Genomic DNA, 21,344 nt, shown 5'->3' with positions numbered 1-21,344 from the left:
CGGTGCTCTGCCGGGGCCGCCAATGGCAGCATCGAGCTGCGCGAGCGGAGCGTTTCTCTGGCAAAGCAGCAAGAGGGAGATGTTTGGGGGTTGTACGCAGGGGGAGACGTGGGCACCCCGGGGGGGGCTGCAGCCCTTAGGGTCAGCTGGGAGGGCAGGATGGAGCTGGGCAGCCAGAACTGGTGAGGCTGGTGTTCCCAGCGCCCTGCCGTGCTGGCGGCTTACCCCTCACTCCTCGGTTTGCTATGGGAAATGCAAAGAAGTAGCCCGGGATTTCCATCCCGGCAAGCCCTGGGATTCACCCAACCCACCGGGGAGCAGAGAGGCTCCCCACGTTTTTGCCGTCGGCTCTGTGCACCACTGTCCCAGGGCTGGGGAGGGCCGTGGGGAAGCCCATCACCCCCAGTGTGTCTGTCTGTGGGTGCAGGACCACAGCCCCGAGGACCCCCGTGGCCCTCTCGTGCTGGGGAACAGCTCGGGTGAGGATCCGGCCTTGCCCTGCAGCCAGGCCAGCTTCGGCTTTCGCTCAGGAGCCTTCGAAGGGAGGAAAGGAGGGCGAGAGGGCAAAGCGAGGGGGTGCCCCCGGCGGGGTCTCCGGCGGGCCCCTTCCTGACGCCTGCAGCGCGGCTGCGCGGGGCCGTGAGCAAGTCAGCACAGAGCCATTAGGGCTAATTTAATCAAGACGGATGGCCCAATTGGAGGGCTGCCGCCCATAAATCCCATGCTCGCGCTGCATTAGTGTCAGGCCTCCCGGAGAAAGAGGCTGAGGGGGAGGCGAGGGGGGAGCGGAGATGGGGAAACATGCTAAGTCACCGGTCCTCCCGATGGCACGGGACCGCTCGGAGCAGGTGCCACCACCCAGGTGTGCTCCCCATCCCGTGGTGAGCTGCCTGGCCCTGGGGACACAGTCTGCCATCCTCCAGCCCCTCCAAAAGCCCAACAGCTGGAAGAGGGTGGGATTTCAAGAACCTGGTTTTGCTGAACCCCAAAAGATGCAGGGTTGTTCACAAACCCCCCACACCAAGGCAGAGTTTTGCTCCCATGGGAATCTCCCTCACTCACTCCAAGGGATTTTGCAGCAGGAGGGATACGGGGTGCTGGGGAAAACAGGCTTGAAGCCCCACAGTAGATCACAGTGCCATCACTGGGACTCAAAAGTACAAGCTGAGAAAGACCCCAGGCTGAGGGATGCAGCATCCACCCCAGAGCCCAGCCGAGATACCCCAAACTGAAGGCATGCCAGCCCACCGCGGGGCTGTGGGACATCCCTGTGGGATGCCAGTCCAGCTCTCCCAGCACCCCGCTCCCTTCCCACTTCTGCTCCTAGAAAGACCATTTTTGGGCTCCAGGTTGCCATCAGATGACCCAAACCAGCCACGTCCCCTGTCCCCATCCACTCAGCACAGGCAGCGGGAGACACACGTGCCACTGTGCCGCACAAGCTGAGTCAGGAAATAAGCTCTCATCTATCAAAGTTAAAAATAGCCGTTATCTGTGCCATTAACACGCCTTGCCCCTGACTCTCCGGCCGAGCTGGCTCCCATCTCACCGCCCGCCCGCGCACCGAGGCCATCGCGCTCCCGGCCGAAAAATGGGCTGTGGGGAAGGGACCGGACGGCTGCCGCCATCTGCTCCGGGCACTGGCATCGCCATCAGCGCGGGATGCCGGCTCTGCCAGGCCACGCTGTTGGCCGGCACGGTGGCGCGGAGGGCCAAGTCCCGGCGGGTTTCGGGAAGACAATGGGCCAGGGGGTGCAGCAGACGGATGGGAGGACGGCGTGGGTTTGTGGGCATCACTCTCACCCCCGGAGCACTCACAGAGGCTGCACAGTCACCCGGCAAGGCAGAAAACAGGGGCGCTGGCCCGGTGCAGAAGAAAAGATACTTGTGCGATAGGGATGGGGGTTACCAGGGGGATCTCAGTCTGGGAGAGCGGCTGAGGACATCAAGCAGCAGTTGTATGATGGAGAGACGGATGCTCAGACCTAGTCTCTATGTCCAGAGCGCCTCGAGGGCTATGCCAGCAGCTGATTAGCAGGGAGCATGACCGAAACAGCTCAGGGAAGCTGAACGCAGGGCACAAGGAGTGATGAACAGGAGCACTGCCATGGATTGATCTGGAAAAAGGAGAGCGCGCATCCCTGCACACCTCTGGTTCCTGGCTGTGCTTCAGAGCGGCCAGGAGGGAGGGCAGGGAAGGAGCTGGACTGCCGGCAGGAGGAGCACAGCGGCCGAGGTCAGCACTTGCAGTGCTTTTATGAGACCACACGCAAGGTCCCAGGGACCAGAAAGTGCTGATGGGGGCAAGAATCGGCCACCACCGTGAGGGGTGCCGAGCGGCTCTCCGCAGGCTGGACACGAGCAGCATTGTGCCTAGCAGGTCCAGCTCCCTGGGCTCAGCACCTTTGCATCTGCTTGCCCGGGAAAGAAAAGCAAAGGCAGGACTGGGCCCGAGGAACCATCAGCCAGGAGCAACAATCTGTGTCCCATGAAAAGCCACGGAGCAGGTGAGCCATTTCTCCCCCAAAATGGCTAGCGCAGGGAAAAAAGACATTTGTATTTCTGCCAGACGACAAAATGAGACACCACTTATAGCCAGTGAAACTCTGCAGATTTTGCTAATAAAGGATTGCTCCGTCCAGCTTCCAGCTGGATTCCAGCCCCAGCCATGACACGGACACTGGCAGCATCAGCCGTCGCATCCCAGCACTGGCGTCTCTAAGCGAGCCGGCCCCATGCCACACCGCGGGTTCAGGCTCGCTGCAAACTCAAGCGCTGCCGCATGGCAGCTCCCGTGCTGAGGTTTGCTCCCACCCTTTGCATCCCCATGTTTGCCGTGGGGACCATGCTGCTGGGATTGCACCGTGTCCCTCGAGAGACTCTAACATCTCAGGAAATTTTCCTTTCTATTCAGCTCAATTTCACCCATTAGAGCTTGTTTCAGCAGGGTCCCGAGGGGATATCGCTCCCCAGCATCCTCCTCTGACTCTTCCTCTGCTTCTCTCCTCCTTCATGCGCACACCACTTGCCTCAGGGAGGCTGATCCTTGCTCCATCATGAGCAAAGCTGGTCCAAGCCATCACGTCCTCCATAAAACATGACCCTACACCACCCTAGTTGATGGCATGTACATTTCCCACATGGTCACAATATTTTTTTTAGGTATTCAGAGGTGCTGACCCTGCCTCACTGCATGCAGAGGGGACCAGGCCATGTCTGTGGGACAAATGCTTGAGGAGACCTTGGCCGGTGCCTTGCACCATGGCCAGAGGTGGGAGCCTGCTCCTTTCTGCAGCTGAAGAGCAGAAAAAGCGCCAGTTTGGGAAAACCATGTGCCCTCAGCATGACACCACCCTGAGATCAGGCCAGAGACTATGTCACACTGGGATCCTGCCCGGAAAATATAGGGCAAAGCAGGAGGCAAGAAGCTTATCGGCTGCTGTTATGACCTGCCCCCAGGATTTGGGGCAGCAGATGGGATTTCCTAGACCTCGTGCGTAAGCCCAGTGCTAGCTCCACGTCCCGGGCCAGCTGGGATGAGCACAGCTTTGGCTTTTTACCATGGGATGCTCCAAAATGAAGAGTGAAGGGCAGCTCCCCTGGGCTGCCCATGGTGCTCACAGCACCCAGGAGAAACCATGGATCCCCTCACTACTCCACCAGTGCTCAGCTCCCCTTTCCCTCACCTACAGGGTGGATTGTTTTAGGACAGGGAGGAGGAAAGAGCAGCAGCAACCAGCCGACCGATGGCTGCTCATAGCAGAGCCCAGGCGGGCTGGACATCCCGGGGGTCAGAGAGGCACCTCGCATAACCCGGAGGCTTTCCCAAAGGGCTCGCTGCGGCCCAAGAGCCCAGCCGGCTTCTTACATAAACGACCTCAGGGCAGCGCCTCCGAGACCACCAGACCAGGCAGCAGATGCTCCGAGGCAAAATCCACCCCGTCCTGAGCAGACGTCACCTAATCAGCACATTGGCTCCTTCCCAAGGCGGTCTTGGGGCACACAGTAAATATCTTATATAAGCACCTCTGGCCTGGGTTGGATCCAGCTCAGCCTTGACATGCAGCGGTGAACTCCTGGATGGAGGCACAAGAGGTGGCCCAAGGGGCCAGAAGGGGCTTTCCCCCACCGCGGACCTGTTATAAGGTTGTAGGACCCCTTGGTGACCCATCTCCACAGCTTTGCCAGAGGAGGCTCCAGGAGAAACCCTGGTGTATGGAGAAGAGCCGCCTATCCCCAGTGGCAAAAAAAAGGATGGAAGAAGGGATCAAAATGACAAGTCACTTCTGCCACAACAGAGGTTCTTCCTCTTTGTCTTGAGCAGCCTCCTGGAGCCCACCGGGGTTGTGAGGCTGGAGAGAGCTCATGGCCAGACACAGACAGGGTAAAAGCAGCCAGGCTGGGGCATTAGCAGGCTGCAAAGGATAACCTGTGAGCATCTACAGCACTTAAACCGTCAGCGCTGGCTTTCCCTCCAGGCTGCTCAATGAGGTGGAAACTGAGGCAGGGGCTCAGCTGACAGATGCTAATTCCTCCTTCAGCGTCCTCCCTCTGGGCTCACATCTCCGGGGGATTTACCCACATCTCTGTACAGGGGTTTTGGTTAAAAGAAAAAAAAAAATGGGCTTGAGACCCACTGTTGCCTATACCTGCCAGCACGGGGCTTAGGGGACTTGCCCATCCATGGGACATCTCCTTTCAACCAAACCAGACCACACACGAGCACGGCGGGTTCAGACGTGAGCAGGAGGATGCTCAGAGGCACAGGCAGCAAGTGGCCGGGGGAGCAGACAGGACACGACCTGCCCTCTGCCCGCCCCAGCCTCCCTGCTCCTCTCTGGCAGGTCACTTAAGCGCTGCGGCCACCGACAACTCGTCCCCGTCTTTCACAAGAGGCATTTCACACCAGCCCTCGCTGCTAAATAAAGCAGCCTGAGCGTTACTTACAGCACCCGGGCCAGTCCTGGATGAGGAGCAAAGTTAAACTCCTCCCTGCAGAAATGGCACCAACAGCTTCTCCATCAGCGCTGTCCCCCCCGGGCTGAGCTGGTCGTGCCGCCATCGGCCAGGGCTTGGGCAGAAAATAGAGTCGGACGGAGAATTTGGGTCTCTGTCACTGCAGCTGGCAGAGAGGAAAGCGTCAGCAAATATTTGTGCTCTCCTGTTATTGGCAAAGCCTCTTTGCCCCATCGCTGCCCTCTCGCAGGCAGCTCTTGGGGTTTGGGAAAGGGCAAACGGGTCCATCCAGCAGCTGCCCGGGGCAGCCACAGCCCTTGGACCCAGGGTACAGCAATAAATATAAAATCTTAACAAATCGCTCAAGACCCATCTCCGAGCATGCAGCATTAAGTGACACTGGGCAGCTGCAGGCTCCAGAGGCAAGCGCTCAAACTTTGCAAACGGAGTTGAAGAAACGGTGAAAACTGGCACAAAAATCCCACTTTTCATCCTCTGCTCAAAGCCACAGGCAAGACCTGCACCAGGCAGCTGGGCTGTGTCAGGGAAGCCAGGACAGCGAGAGGGAAGTCTGAAATAGCTGGATTTTAGGGAGTTAACAGGGATCAGTTGCCTGTGACAGGTATTCGGAGGATGGGGGCTTGGAAAACCGGAGGTGAGTGGTGCCCAGAGCTGGGTGGATGAAGGGTTGAGCATTCCTTTGGCTTGCTGAGCAAAAAAAAAAATATACATTCTGATGGAAACAAATTATTTAAGTGAAAGACAAAGTCATAAAGGTTTTTTCCATGAGGCTGAAAACAGTTTGCTCGATGCAAAATGAACCAGCTTCTCAGCACGCTATTGCACCCATTTGTAAAATCACAGTTCTCCTCCAGGTTAGTTAAAAGGCATTTTCCAGACCAGAAAAGGCAAAGCCCCATTTAAAAAAATAAATTAATCTCCAAACCGGGTATTCTGACTATTCTTGAAACAAAACCTTCACGTTTCTGAAAGCCGAGGTGAAACACCGTGATCTTCTCAGATGTTTCCCTCCCCCATTTTGTGCAAACACACGTATTTTCCAAACACTGTGTGAGTTTGGGATCAGTGCCAGCCTCTGCAGCGCCGGTGCTGAGCACGCACAGCTGCCGGCACACGCTGGATCGAAGCCGTGGCTGTGGCCGTAAGGGCAGAGCACCCCAGCAAAGCCAAGGGCAGGGAGCTCGTAAAGGGGTTGGGAAAGGCTCTTTCCCTTTTCCTGGGGTATTCATCCCTCCGGGGTGACTCAGGGAATCCCGCCTGGAATATGGGTTTTGCATGGCAGATTACATTGGGTGATACCTGCTGCTGCTGGATGCTCCAATGACTTGCAAAGACAAGGGAGGGGTAATTCCCAAATGGAGCTGTTAAGGATCTTCCTACATCCCCTTTTTCAGAGGGGACCTCACCCTCCTGCCGTGCACAGGTGGGACGTGCGCCTCGCGTGGGGACAGCAAGCGTGCGAAGCAAGAAGCATCGCATAGAGGAGGTCTAGCACCCAGGGAAGGTGAGATCCAGGTCCCTGGGAGAAGAGGAAAGTCCTCCCTCTGCTACAGCAGCCTGTGCCCTAAATTCAGCCCCGCTGGGCCGGTAACCTGGCTGTCACCAGGTACACATGCGAGAGGAGAAACGTATATATGTTCTTCCCCAAGGACTGCAGCCAGCACGTGGGGCTACCTGTCACGCCAGGCACTCTGCACTTTTCATCAAAGACACTTCTTTGGGATTTCTTGATTTTTTTCCCCTCTCTTTCCTTCCGTTCTGGCTGCTAGATAATAAAAGACAAAGCAGCAAAGGGCTGCCAGAGCCCAGCCCCAAGGGACCAGGACCCCTAAGTTCCCTCATCTCCCTTGATGTAAGGGAGCTTCCCAGCATAAATTTTTGGGTTAGTTTATCAGGGATCAAACTCTGCCTCTCCCCAGGGGATCTCCCACCTCAGTTCTATTAAAGAAAAAAAGGAAGAAAATTTTAAACCCCCCAACGTTTAACAAGACAGCTGCAGGGAGGCTACTTGACTGATTGAGTTTTTACCTGGCCCTTACAGGCAAGCTGAAGTACTTAACATAGAAATGAGGTTTAGTCACAGCAAGGCATTTGGGATTAGAGTTGGCTGGAGAAACTCTGATGGAACCACGTTCCTCCAGAATATGCACTCCTGTCAAAATTGAAATGCTTTGTGAGATTGAATAGGTTTAGCCAGAAGTTCATTTTCTAAAGAAAATCAGGGAGCAGGTAGAGAAAAATATGTTGACTGAAAAAAAAAAGTTTTTACTTTTGAGCCATACTGGTGTGTCTGTTGTTGGGGAGTTTTTTTGTTTCATTTTTTAAATCACACATTGCTCAGGGAGGAACCTGAAGAACTGTTTTCTCTCTAATGACAAATTTACCCAAACTCAGCAATTCCCTGCTCCCTGCTGGCTCACAAGCTGGTAGCCCTGAAGACATTTATGGCTCTGCAAGATACGCTTGCCGTTGGACTCCAAGGCCAGCACGACTCGATAAAAACACGCTATCAAAACCCACCTGGAGTGAGCCTGGGGAGGCAAGGAAAGCCCAGCAGGACCTGAGCAGGCAGCGTAATTGCAAACAGAGCAGCAATGACCTTCACTAAGGTGAGTCCAAAGCAGCAACTGGGAATTTCTCACCCCAACCCCACACATTTTGGGGAGCATCATCCCACTGGAAAGCAGCGGAAAGGATCAGGGAGCCCCTCAGCATGGAGAAGATGGGCGAGTAATTTAATTTCCATCCCAGATAACAGAGCCTGGGGGTTTCTGCAAGCCCAGTGGTTCCCATTTCCCTCTGCCAATATCCAACATCATTCCTGTTGGGTAAACTTATTACTTGAGTCTTGGCAGATACTTGTGCTCCTGGATCAGACGTGTAAAATGTCAGGGTCAGGTTTTTATCAGGAGGTAAGGATCTCTGCTCAGGTCAGACTCATGCTGGGTTACTGGGCTCTGGTTTGAGCATCGGTGGGGAGCGATGATGGCCTGGGCTTCTCTTCCTCCTCCGAGGCAGCACCCTTGAGCATCTGCCTGCTTACCAGGTAGGGGAAGGAGCACTGGGATTTTGGGGTGTTGGAGCCAGCAGCAACCCCCAGACCAGCCGCAGGGATTTTGCCCAGCCCTTCCCCAGGATCACAGCCCACGAAGGGCTGCAGCCACCTCCGTGCTTATTTAGCAAATGCCAACAGCATCCCTTGCTCATCTCCAGGAAGGAGAGACTCCAAACCCCTCAAGATCACGCTTCCCATCAGGCTGCCGCAGCTCAGTGTTTCCGCAGCCCTGCCCGCGGCAAATAAGCTCAGAGGAGCCACTTGTCCAACGGCAGGAGCCGCAGGCAGAGCTGCTAGACCCAGCCACAGCACAAACCACAGCCCGTATTACGCCAAACCCCCTTCCCCAGGCCGTGCGGGGCTGCAAGCTATACGAGAAGGTTTTGGGGGAACAACCAGCAGCCCGTGGTCCACGGGAGCAAATTCAGTTCAGCCCCGTTAGCCGCTCACTGCCGTTCAAAACCAAGGAGGGTCTGTGCCAGATCTCGGGCTGGGAGGTGCCCGTGAGCCCTCTGACTGCTGTCCCTGTAACCCCAGCTGCGTGCCCAGCCATTCAAATCAAGCAGTGTTGAGGGGGTTTGTTTTTGTTCCCCCCTCCCCTTGCTTTGGGATGAGAGAACCTTTATAAATGACTTCCGCTTAATCTCATTGCCAAGCGGACATCGTTGGCTTCTGCCATCACATCATGCTCTGAAGACAGATAGAGTTTTCTGCCCGGGCTTAAAAAGAACATTGTTTGCAGAACAGAGCGAACAACATGTGAAAAGGAGAAGGGAAAAAAAAAAAAAAGATCTGTGATGTTTGCTGGAAGAAAAACCTGCTCGTTTGTTTGGACAAGGATTCACTGCACGTACAATTTCAGGAACAAAAGAAGATGCTTGTTCTCCACTGTGTTTGTGGAAAGAGTCCTGTAAATATTCAGGGGTGTTTGTTCTGTGGTGAAGATCACCTACCTGCCTCCAGAAACTGCTCCCAGCATCCCCAAAAATCACTGCTGAGGGGTCCAACCCTCACACAGCCCCACGGGTCCAGACCCCAAATCCTTCCTTTATATTCAGTAGAAAACAAACCGCCTCTTCAAATAGAAGTAACTGCAATAATAAAACTCCTTTGGGCACAAGTTTTGGGAAGAAGCACGGCTCCATCTGACCTTTCTGGTACTCAACTAGATGTAGGTCAAATATTTTAATTGCCAAGTCACTAATCCCCCCACGCGCAGCATTTCAATATTTGTATTGCTGTGGACTTATTGCCTTCTGAAGCCGCAGGGGGAAAGAAATAGCTGCCTGGATTGATGGGATAGTAATTTCTGCCAAAATACAGCGCTGGATACAACTGCTCAGGATGAATGGTTGTGACTGCAGGGAAAAGTGAGCGGAACGGGGGGAGTTGCTGCTCCACCAGCTGCGTTTCTAGTTGGGTTCAAAGCTTTTCCCACCTTCCCAAAACAACAGCTGCATCCTCCAGCATCCGAGCACAACTGTCCCAACCTACACAGGCAGCACATCCAGCCCAAATACACCCATCAAACCTCCCCTCTCCCATCACCATCCAAAAAACTCAGAGTTGTTTTATTTTGGTAAGCAACCAAACAGCAAACCACCCCACCAGCGTGAGCTCTTGCGAGCATCCCACAGGCTCGGGCACTCGCACGCCTGCAGCACGGCCACCTCCAGGCTGCAGCGCTCGCTGCAACCCAAGACTCCTTCATCAGGGAGAGGGCTAGCAAATTGCATCGATGATCCCCAAGGAATTTGAAGAGACAGAGTGTAATTACCCATGATGGAATTTGGTTCGCACAAAAATAAAATACTACAGCAGGAGTCAAGACTCCCAGGTCACGCAGGGACAGACAGGAGGGAAGAGGGCCCTGAATCATCAACTCCAGACCCTGCCATCACTGGTAACCATGTCACATAATCCAATTCGGAAATCTATCATGGAAATCTTAAAATTAGCTCAATTTTCTACCCCCACCCACTGCTGCTGGCATCCTGCTCTGTAGCTGCCTCCTGACAGCACTGAGGATGCTCCGTTCCAGGCGTGCCCAGCTTGGGGTGGGCTTCCCCACATGTCAGGGCACGCAGAGGTCCCACATGGGCACACATCGCCCCGGGGCTGGTTTCCCAGCCGGGCACAGCCAGCCTTAGCTCAGTGACAGCATCTCGAGAGAGGAAAGAAAATGGGAGGGGGAAACGCAGTGTAGAAAGCATCGCATTTTCAGGCCAGAATTAAAAGGTCAATTACTTTATAATCACTCGGGTACAGGAACGGTCTTGCTCGTTCAAACAGGGCTTAACAAGACAAGGTCCTGGCCCAGAATAGAGACGTTGCTGCAGACCTGAGAGCAAATAATAAATTCTGATGAAGATGGGTTGCGTCATTAAAATGGAGTGGGCTGGATTCTGCCCTTCTATCTACCCCTGTAAATCCCAGACAAAGGATTTTCTAGATTACGTATGCGCATTCCTTTCCCTGCTGCTTCATTAAGTAATACACAGGGCCCGTTTCCCAGCACATGCTGGAGCACTCACCCCGGGTGTGCGACAAGCAGGCAGCCCTCCGGGACCTTGGGGCTGCCCAGGGAAGAAGATATCCTGGAGAAAGAAAAGAGTGTGGGTTTTTCCCTCCTCCCCCTCTTTCCCAATTGTCAGGGAGGATGTACCTTTGCCTTCGTGCGGTGGATGGAAAGCTCAGGCTGTGACACCAGCAGCCCACGAGGCTTGATGCGTGGCAAGAGGAGTTGGGCAATTTGTCTCGGCCACACCAGAGCCCTGGGGCACAGCGTTGTCTGCTGGGGCATCCTGGGGAGATGCTGCATTTTCAGTCTTGCTTTTGTGAATAAAAGAAAACTTTGATTTTTTTTTTTCCTCCTTAGGCTCATTCATGTAAATTTGTTCTTTGGGCACCTGATAGCAAGGGATGCCCCGACTTTGGGATGCAGGAGGATGGAAGAGGCTGTGCCTGCTGGGGTACAAGGCTCATACCCCTCCTTTACTCCATTTCCCCCAGATCTGGCTACTGCCAAGGGAGCAGTTTGTGTAACTGCCCAAAGCCCATCCCGTGGGGGGCACGGAACAGGTTCCAACAGAGGATGCTGGCCTCTGGACCAGACTGGTCCTTCAGTGCATGAAAACTCACCGGTGTCCCACAGGGACAATTATCAAATGGGAGAGTTAGTCATCCCAACCCAAAGCCATTAGTTACAAAACAGGGAAGAGGGCTTAAAGCTCTTATGCTTGAACATGTTAGCTCAGCCCTTCAGGGAACTCCTGATGTGCCAGAGCATCTAATCTCTGCAAATCACTTTTATTCTGCCTTGCTCTGGGTTTTCCTTTTTAATCAACTTAATCTTTATTCATGAGGTGTGTTGCTACATTACAGAAACGCCCAGATCCTGAGCATCAGGCTCAGGGAACGGAAATTGGGGAAACATGGTGTTTGTTCCAGCCGGGGCTTAAGGTCTGGAGCAATTTGTCTGGACTCGTGGCAGGCCCAAGCACTCCTCCACATCCCGGCAGGGAGGAGGAGGAGGGAAACGGCCCAAGTGCACAGAGGACAAGTGCTACACCCCGAGGCTGGCGTGCTTTGATCAGCACGTCTCATTGCTATATTTAATCAGCGAGGTCCACACTCACCTCATCTTGCCGATGGAGCCTTTTTTGTAAAAAAAAAAAAATAAAATTCTTTGAAATAAAAATAATAAATTAAAGGGATCAAAGAAATGAGCGACCAGCGAGTGACAGCAACACGAAACAAAGAATAAAGGAAGTGCTAATGGGATTTCGAGGGGAGAAGTGGGGCAGGAGGGAGGCTTTGGTCCTGGAGAGAGCAAAGAGATGGGATGCCAGGACCCCACGACCTGTCCCAGGACCCCACGACCTGTCCCAGGACCCCACGACCTGTCCCACGTGGGCTCAGCCTGTTACCCTGATCCATCCCCACCTAAGGCAGAGTTTTACAAGCCATCCCCAAGAAGGGACGTAGGCAGAGGACGACAGGAGGGAGCGTAGTTTGACACCCAGCACAAGCTCCCAGGCGCGGGATGGGAAACACCAGTGCCGGCCCTTCTGTTTTGGGAAGACAGCAGCAATTTCCACACGTGCTTCCCTGGAAGCAAAGGGCTATCATTGAGGGGTTCACTGGCTGAGTGTGACCCCATCCCCACAAACCAGCCCCAAAGCACCCCCAGTTTCCCCAGTGCAGACAGCAGCGCTCAGCAGCCTGCGGTGCCCTCGCTCGCATCATCCGAGGATCAGCTTCCCCCCTAGCCACGATCCAAAAGTACTAATGGGATTGTAATTCCTCTAATGAGCTGTAATTAATTAATTACCCTGTTAGCACAAGAGTTTTACATTTTTTGGCAAACACGGTGCCATTTTGTAGCTAGAGGGCGGCTCTTCCCCAGCACCATCACGCTCTGCAAACCCCATGTCAGCTCTGAGCACACGCTCGCTTTTTTTTTTTGCGCCCAGGGAGCTCATTCCCCTCCATCTCAATCCGACACTGTTTGTTCCTCAGGGAGAGGACCCTGGAAACAACCACACAGCTCACAGATCTCCCCCAAGTTACAGACAACCAAGTCAGACATTAATTCAGAGGGTTCACAGACATCTCCTCCATCAGCCCCTTGAGAACATCAATTCTCTCTGGCAAATTTAACAAGAAAAACACACCATAGGCAGAGAGTAAGAGATACCAGGACCCTCCGTGGTCCCTGCGGAGCAGGAACATGCTGGGGGAAATCCCCAAAAGCACCAAGGATGGAAGCAAAGCAGGCTGGTGGAGGGCAGAGGCAATATCTGAGCTGTCTGAAGCAGCACAGCAGCCCTGCGATGCTCAGAGCCGTGCTGCAGCCTCCCTCATACACAGGGCTGCACCCATGCACAGCAGCCACCTCTCCCAGCCTTGTTTCTCCATTACCTCCACACTTACTAATTGAAGGACTAGGGTAAAGGCATTAAAGTTCCAGGGACTGACACCTTCAGAGCAAAATGGACAGGTAGGGGCTGCTGCTAATTAACCCCACACAGCACAGGCAGCGAGGTGCGGGTCCCTGCCTGTCTGCCCCATGGACAAACCCTTTCCTTCCCATGAATCTTGTCCTCCCAGATCTGCTTTCCAAGAGCATGACCCCACACTACAGGGGAGGTTTGCTCAACATCAGTTGCCTCTAAAAAATCCTAAGAGAGGAGGGATCTTCACGCAGAGCACGGCATTTTATAGAGCACGTGGCTTTGCATGGAGCCAGCTCTGAGCAAGGGTTACGAGTTACCTTTGGCTGGCTGCGGAGGCTGAACAGGAGGGCTCTTCTGCGGGAGCAGATGGAGCTGCCGTGCCTGGGAGCCAGCCCAGCCCTGCTGCAGTGACAGACTGTCCCACGCTGCCTCCCCCAAAGATGCTGTGCTGTGACCCCCATGCAGGAGTTGGGCGGGGGCACCTGACGGGCAGAGCACCGGCACAACTCATTCCACCACCAAACCCTACACCAGGCAGCCCTTGCCTTTCTCCTCCTCCAGCATCCAACTCACCCTACTCATTTCCTCCTATATATAACCCAGCAGGCTGGGGAGGAAGATGCCTCTCCTCTCATTAGGCTCAGCTGGGCAGAGTGCACCATCTTCCCTCAAATACTCCCAGCAATTAAACTAATTGCATCCCCCTGGGTAGTTGATGCTGGTTCCCTGACCATGCAGTCCAGGCTGCCCCAGGGCAGAGGCTCTGGGTCCCTCTGCACTTTGGGGGATATGAGCCCCTTGCACACAGGATGGAATCCCCCAGATGAAACTCTTTAGACACATTATTTGCTCTTAGAACCTTCTTGAATGCGACCACAGCCTGCAGCAGCCAGAGGAGGTGCAGGAGCGGAGCCTGTCCCCCCACAGAGCGGCAGAGGTTCAGTTCAGAGGAGCCCTGCCCATGGGGTAGCAGGTCCGGGAGCGGTTTGGGGCTAAGAACGGGGGCCAGGAGTGTTCGGGCAGCCCCTTTGACTTCCCTTTGCTCGCTGCATCTCCTCCAAAATGTGCTGTTTGCATTAGGAAGCACGGACGAGTGGGGCCACCTGAGCCTAGGCTGTAGCCGGAGTCGGGTTTTGGTGTGCCAGGACTGCAGCTCGGCAATTAATCCTCCCCCGTGACACTGCCTGGGCCCGGGCGCAAGTGAGCATTACCTTGATTAAAAGCGATGGGTTAATGCAGCGCTTGGTCCCAGCCGCCTCTCAGGAGAGCGAGGCAGGACTGTCCCCCGTCATCGAGTCCAGCTCCCCGAATTGCAGGTGACAGCGGGGAGCCCGGTGGGTCCCCAGGACCCCGCTCAGCACCACGGGCCACCCGCTGCCTAACGCTCCCAGGGACCGTCCCTCCTTGCCAGGCAGCCAGAGGTTGTTTCCCTCATTAATCCAGCATTTGCTCCTCTGAGGATGCTCCTGCGCCTTCAAAGCGTCTCCTGCTTTGTCGCCTGCCTTTTCAGACACAGCAGACACAAAAGACCCTGTTCTCTCTGCAATGCCACCAGCTGGGTGCCTGGCCTGGGCGTGCACCAGCACCCCTGGGTGCAACCCTGGAGCCGAGCTAACGATGCTGCTGATTGCCCTCTTCTTCCACCCCCAGGTCGTTGTCCCAGTTTCCAGCTTGCTTTCACCACTTTGGCCTTTCAAAGAGATTTTTTTTTTTTTTTTAGAAGTTTCTTTCATGGCAATATTATAAATGTGACACCTTGTTTTTTGAAGGCCACCTTCTCAGGGGCTCTCAGAGCTGCCCAGGCACAGAACTGTCCTGCTGCAGTCAGTCCTGTCTCCCAGTCTGGTCCTGTTTGGGCTGCTCCCTCTCCTTCCCATCTCTGGAAGCTGCTGCCACCTCTCACGGGGATCAGCCGCAGGTCTCTTTTTTCCCCTTCTGCTGTTCTTGCACCTGCTTTAGTTTGCTTAACACCAAATATTTTATTACCACTCTGGAAAGTTACTGGGGAGATTTCCTAGAATAGGAAATACTCAGAGCTGTGAGCTGCTCCCGGGGGTGCACCAAGCCCAGGGGTGGTTGCAACCACCCTCACCCCGCGCGGAGGAGCTGGGCAGAAGCCAGCCCCAGCATTGCCAGCTTGCCCTGGTCCCACTGAGCACGTTAGGTGTGCTTCAAATATGCTTTTTTATATCATCATCCCTTTTTATTTGGGCGTCTGACCAAGCCGTGAACTTGCGCTGCTTCACCGGCAGCTGCCAAGATCTTCTCGGCGTCTGCCGGCGGGGAGGGCGGTGATCCGCTGCGGCTGCTCGGCTGGCGGGCGTCCACCCTTGATGCTGCCTCCGGTTTTTTTTGGCAAGGCAATGCTCATCCCCTGAGCGTGGTGCGGGGTGGCAGGACCCACCAGGCAGCCAAGGAGATCCAGCATCATGGATGGTTGCAGGGTGGAGAAGAGGGGCTCACACCAGCAGGTGAGCCCACGCTGACGTCTTGGCCCCGCGGGCTCCCCATGCCACCCCAATTCCCTGCGTTGGGTGTCAGGATGATAAAGCCGAGCCGAGCTCGCCGGAGCAAGCGCAGCACCCAGCAGCTCTCATAATTAATGGCACTACCAGCACTTCCCTGCTGGGCCATGAATAAAACATCCTTTCTGAGGACCCAAACTCTGAAAAATCTTTTTTTTTCCTGTTAATTAAATTTGATGGGACACTGTGCTTTTGTTATTTTCTCCTCCTGCTTAATCAGGGGGATGAAAGCTGATTTGGGGCCCCTTCCTTCAGACGGGCACCCCATTTCCTAAAGGGATGGTATAACTGCCAGGGACATTTCCACCCACAAATCCCCTTTCCACCCCCTTGGAAAAGCACCCACCTCTGCGGCTTCAAACCCGCTGGATCTCTAGGTTTGCTACAGCCATTGGATTTTTTGGCATTTCTGGGTTCTTCAGCATCCAAGAGCCTCTCCTGGAAACCAGCCTCCCCAGACCCTTTCCATCTTGCAAATGTTTTTGCTGCATACCTGGGTTATGAACATGAAGTTTTGGGTTTTCTTTATGAAGAAGGGGCTGCACCTTGTCCCTGACCACTTTAGTTTAGGAGGGATACGAAAGAGGGTAACGTAAGCCAAGGGAGTCCAAGCACTTCAGATTAACTCCTGGCATGACTTCCAGCACGTCTGGCACAGGTTACCCAGAGAAGCTGTGAATGCCCCATCCCTGGCAGTGTTCAAGGCCAGGTTGGATGGGGCTTTGGGCAACCTGGGCTAGTGGAGGGTGTCCCTGCCCATGGCAGGGGGGTTGGAACTAGATGGGCTTTAAGGTCCTTTCCAACCCAAACCATCCTATGATTCTACGATCGCTGTGCCTCAGTTTCCCCATTTCTCTGTAAAATCCACTAAACGCAGTGGAGGTTTTTGCCTACCTGCCTGGTTTTGACCTTTGGCTGAAGCAGCAGATGCTCGCAGGGGGCTGGGAACAGCTTGGGGGAGAGTGGATGGATGCAGGCTGCTCACAGCTGTGGGTCTCAAATGAGACCTTGTACTTTTTCCTCTGCCCACCCACCCTGACATGGCTTATATATTTACTTCCTTGATGCCAGCCAACAACTCACCATATTTGTCTGTGTCATGCCTGCAGCATGCAGGGGTTTGCGTTCCCAAGTGCTTTTTGGGAGGCTGAGCGTTGTGTTTGTGCCACAAGCCGGACCCACCCAGCGGCTTCTGCTGGGCAAGCAGTTCCCGTTGCCGCTTGGCTAGGGGACTCACAGCGACGTCCGAGCAGAAGAGAGCTGATGCCTGCACACATCCAAGTCTCTGAGCATCTCCCTCTGTGGAGAAAGGTGAAATTCCACCCCCGGCTTCGCTGGCTCCGATCCAGAGGAGCTGCATTAGCAGAGCTTTGCCAGGCCAGGATCAGACCCAAAGCCAGGTCCTGCCGTTGCAGAAGTGTCTCAGCCGCCCAAAGCGCTGCCGCCTGGCCACGCCGGCTGCCAGCCAGCAAGAGAGGATGCTGCCCTGCGCCGAGATCCCACGTGTGCTGGGACCAAGGGACCGGGAGCTGAGCTCAGGGCTGTGCCGTGCTGGGACATCGCAGCACGGTCCCCTTGCAGGTGACCACGGCCAGGACTTGCTGGTTTTGAGCTGCGGATCTGCGGGTCGTGTTGGGCGGCGCTCAGGCTGGGTAAGGCAGCACTGCCCACGCCATCCCTGGCCAAGGGGGACCTCTAGCAGAGATGCAGGCTCTGGGAGACACAGCAATTTCCTGCCTGAGCAACAAGCGCTTTACTTCTTGCCGGATCCTCTGCCAGACAATTTTCTCTCTCTGGGCTCCTTCCAGCTCAGCGGTCCAGCCCCCAGCGCGGTGCAGGGCTGCAGCCAGCAATCAACAGACCCAACCTGTTTGGGACGGTCGCTAGCACTGGCTCAGCCCCGCTCTCCCATCCTGCAAGGTGCCTTCTCCTTTCCACGCATGCCCCAGGGAGCTGATGGCATCCTCTGCATGTCCTCCCTTGCTTCTGTCTTCCTGAAGGTCCTGGAAATGTTCAGCTCTACACAAGATCTGTGCCGTAACTCTCAAAAGCTGAAGTGTAAGTGCTTGAAGTGCTCTCAAAGGAAAGAACTGGCACCTTTAGCAATAAGAAATATAGTCGCATCCACTCGCACAAGCTAAGGATGCTTCACTTGTTTTTTAAGAGGGGGGCCTGCAGAGGGAAGGGATCTTCTAGTAGCTTTGTCACCTCAGTGGAAGTCTAGAGCTAAGAAAGGAAATTGGCTCTGCCAAGGTGGAGAGGAAAATGAATGAGTAATCTAAACAGGACCACTAAAAATCCCCTAGTGCTCTACAATAAAGCAGAGATTAGCAGGAGGATTTGCAGCCACGCTGCAGGCTGGGACTCAGATCTGCCGCTGAGGTTTTGCATGGGCTTGTGTGAACCACTTCATCCCACCCGTCCTCCTGTTCCCCTGTCTGGGAAGCAGAGACAGTCTTGATTCCCCAGTAAAAACTTAATTTGGTGATGGCCGTGAAGTCCTTTGAGATCTCCCGGAGAGGGGAGAAGCCGTAGGGAGGCAGAGCACAGCATGCCGGGGTGATGGGGAACAGAGGTATGATCTGTGCTGCTTTCTGCAAGCGAACTCTTCCCTCGGATGCTTTCAGCAGCCTCAGCTAATCGCTCATTTGATGTCACCGGGATCCTGGCGCTGCAGATCAGCCCCAGCTCCGCACCACACCGCGCAGGAGAGGCAGCGAGGACTGCAGCAGCTCCCGGCTCCCCCGGCCCCGTGCCCACTGCAGCCGGTGCGTGAGGCTCCCAGCCCACCGAGACGGAAGTCCCCACCAAAAACTGCTTCATGCCACGCACCGAAGCCAACAGATTCCCTGTTGAGCAGGGGATTTTTATAAAGTGGTGAGATCAAGACCTCAAAGTAAGGGTGAAGCGCACAGAGGACATATAGGACACGAGTCTGGACCGCTTGATGGCCGGGGTGTCACCTCCAGCGGTGCCGAGGTGAACCCCTCCCTGCCTGTGTGTCCCAGGGCACCTCCCTTCATCTCCCTAGGGATGGAAATCAGTCTTCCTCACCCTGGAGCCACGGCAGGGACTGGCCTTTGCTGGGCACTGGTACCACGAGGCAGCAGGCTTTCCCAAGCCCTCCTTAATACAAAAAATAAAGAGGGATTTGAACTGGCCAGCAAAGACGGAACCAAAGCAATCCCAGCGGGAGCATATTTTTATAAGCCGGGGCTATAAGAGAAAGGGCAGGAAACCTGACACATCGCAAATCACTCTCCTGTCACTTGCTGTAATCTAGAAATGCTCTATTAAAAATAAGAGCAGCTCCGGCTGCCGGCAGCGAAGCAGAATGGAGGCCAGGGCGGAGGGCAGCTCAGGTTCGGGTCTGGCTGCCAGGTAGATGGAAGTCTCAGAGTAAACATTGCGCTGCTCTGCTACGATTTATAAATATATAGAACTGCCCGGCTCAGCGACACCCATCACCCACAGCCAGCAGACGTAGCTGGGGGGAGATGTGTCCCTCCCTCCTGCCTGGCCGGGCTCGTCTCTGCTGCTCGGTCGGGAGAGGGCTCAGGACAGAGCCCCATGTTTACAGATTGTCCCCGAAAATGGACTCCCCGGATGAGGAAGGGGCAGACAACAGGCAGGGCTCCTGCATCCTGCCTGCAGTAAGCAAAGGGCTCCTGTCCCCTGGGCAGCCAGAGGGGGGCGAGGGGACCCCCCGAACCCCCAGACCAGGGCTCAGCACCACCGGGCAGGTTGGCTGGTCTGGCTGATGGCAAAGTGTTGGGCACACAGGGATAGCACACCTCCTCCTCCTCCTCCTCCTCCTCTGGGTGTTTGCTCTTAATGAATCAGACCCAGCACTAACGAGGTCAGGAAGTCGTCTCCTCTTCCCTCAGCCATGGCCATGGCTGCTGCGAGCCCCCGCGGCCCACTGCTGAAGTGAGAGCAGCAAAAAACATCAGCTAACGGTGATTCATCTGGAAAATGAGGTGCCAGGGGAACGGGAGCTCTTTGCCAATTCAGCACAAAGTGAGGCAATAATTACGGGGGGGGAGCAAAAAACATTCAAGGGTGTTGAAGCACTTCAGGGCTTCCAAAAGGAGAATTTTTTTCTTGAGAAACACAGATTCCCATTTGTTTTGAGGTTTTCCAGGTGAGACCTTTGACAGCATTTTAACGTTTTCTATTTTCAAACCCAGCTGCTCTGATCACAGAGGACGGAGCAGCTCAAGAGGAGGCAAAAAGCCCCTCAGAGAGGATCAGGAGCCTCCTCCCTCCCTCCTTCCTCAGGTCCATCAGGGTTTCTGCCACCACGAGATCTATTTTCCCACATCTCTCCCACAGCAGAACCAAACTCCCTGGACCTCCTCAGTTCCAAGCACCGGTCAAGAGACCTGGGGATCCCGGGCATCTCCTGGCCATGGGAAAAGCCCAGGGAAGGGCTAGGCGAGGTGCCCCCACCCCAGCACCCTGCCGCACCATCTTCTGCAGCCAGTTCACATCAGCTTGGTCAAATAAAGCCCCATCTGTGCAGATTATTTACAGGAGGATGTTTGCTCTATTGCAGAAGCTGATTTGGTGATAAAAGTTTAAACAGGATGGAGAAGGGAGAACCGAGCAGGGTGTCCTAGAGATGGGACACGGCCCCGTGGGTCCTCCCCAGAGTCAGGTCCCCACAGAAGCACCCCTCGACCCCGGACACCATGAGCACCTCATTGACACAGACACAGAAGCTGGGATCCACAGAGAGCCACCGGCCCCAGAACAACCTGCCCTGCAGGTTATAGGAGACGCAAAATGACTTGTCCATACGCAGACTAAAAAATCCCTGTTGGTGACTGAAAGTCCAGGGAGTTCCATCAGATATCACCCCACGTGCTGTGAACAGCCCCCAGGAACGGGCACAGCAAAGCCACTGGTGAGCTGGGATGGGTAGAGCAAGGGAAACCCTTCGCAGAAACAGTTCCCACAAAAGCAGATGCCTACTCTTGCCTTGTTGCCCAGCTGGGAAAGAAAAGCCCTGCTCGGGGCTGGAGCACGTTGCTGCACCCCAAGGTAGACCAGGAAACCACCTTGAGTCCCTTCAAGCACCGAGATAATCCCCAGGCCACCACATCTATTCTTCCCTTTGCCATTGGGAGCAGATGAGGAGATCAGCCCTGGAGAAAAACACTCAGTTTCTTCCCAACCTTTCTTGGTCCCATGGGAGACGGCTGGTTTGTTCCCCGAGCCTCTAGGACACCTCTGGCAGGCATGAACTGTTGGAGATCATCCCTTTGAACCTCCAAATGCCCCTTCCTGGCAGGCAAGGAGCCTCCTCGACCACGGTAGGAGATGAAGCATGGCTGGAGCTGCCACACGCACTCACCCATCCCGTCCCGACTCACCCAAATAGACTCACGCTCACTCAGCTCCTTCTTTCTCAACACCCTGAAGATGGCTCCTGGAAGTCTCCTCTTGCTCCTGCTTCCAAAGCATGGGTGGAGAAAGATCTCACCTCTTCAGAACCAGCCCTCACCACCCTCTTCTGCCACTGGAACCCTGAGCCGACCACCACGTGTCCACTCCTCCCGTGGGTGAGGCTGAGGAGCTGGGGAGCATCAGCAGCTCAGAGAAGTTGTTTGCCCGTGGACGGATCAAGAGCAGAGAAAGGGCTGGGGAAGTAGGAAAACCTGCATTCAAGCTAGCAACACTTGCTCAACTGCTGGTTAGTGGCTCCACAGGAAACACCTTCCCGTGCTCACCTGGAAAGACATGTTCCCTGCAAGGCAAGGCCACCAGCGGACAGGGAGTGGACGGGAGACTGCAGGAAGTACACCCCTTGGCAGATGCAACCTC

The sequence above is a fragment of the Grus americana genome, chromosome 15, assembly GCF_028858705.1.
Source record: "Grus americana isolate bGruAme1 chromosome 15, bGruAme1.mat, whole genome shotgun sequence".
NCBI lineage: Eukaryota > Metazoa > Chordata > Aves > Gruiformes > Gruidae > Grus > Grus americana.
The sequence above is the reverse complement of the archived record's forward strand: the minus strand, read 5'-3'. Positions refer to the sequence as shown.